Source organism: Sinocyclocheilus anshuiensis, unplaced genomic scaffold (genome assembly GCF_001515605.1).
Source record: "Sinocyclocheilus anshuiensis isolate Anshui unplaced genomic scaffold, SAMN03320099.WGS_v1.1 scaffold1116, whole genome shotgun sequence".
Taxonomy (NCBI): domain Eukaryota; kingdom Metazoa; phylum Chordata; class Actinopteri; order Cypriniformes; family Cyprinidae; genus Sinocyclocheilus; species Sinocyclocheilus anshuiensis.
In genome coordinates, this window is record NW_015548257.1 from 131,754 (window position 1) to 132,010 (window position 257).

General features: G+C 36.2%; 1 protein-coding gene across 4 annotated transcripts in view; it reads right to left on the reverse strand.

Annotated features, from left to right (window-relative positions):
* sugp1 (SURP and G patch domain containing 1) overlaps positions 1 to 257 on the reverse strand; it is an 18,946-nt gene that overhangs the window by 4,160 nt on the left and 14,529 nt on the right. The window lies entirely within an intron of this gene.

Below are 257 nucleotides of genomic sequence, written 5' to 3' on the forward strand. Positions count from 1 at the left end.
TCAAATCATCCTAAAATAAAATCTATAGATATAAAACAGTTCAAGCATATAACAATGTTTAGATGTTAAAGATGTTAAACTGTGCGCTGTATCCAATAGTTTGTGCGGAGAGTGGAAGCTGAAGCGCGCTTTGCAGGACATAGAGACGCCAGCGCGATCACTTGTGTTTTTTTTCAGTGGATACACTGTCATTTTTGCTCATAAAGGTAAGAGTAATACATCATTCGTAACTGTAAAGGGTCTACTTTTATTTTGTG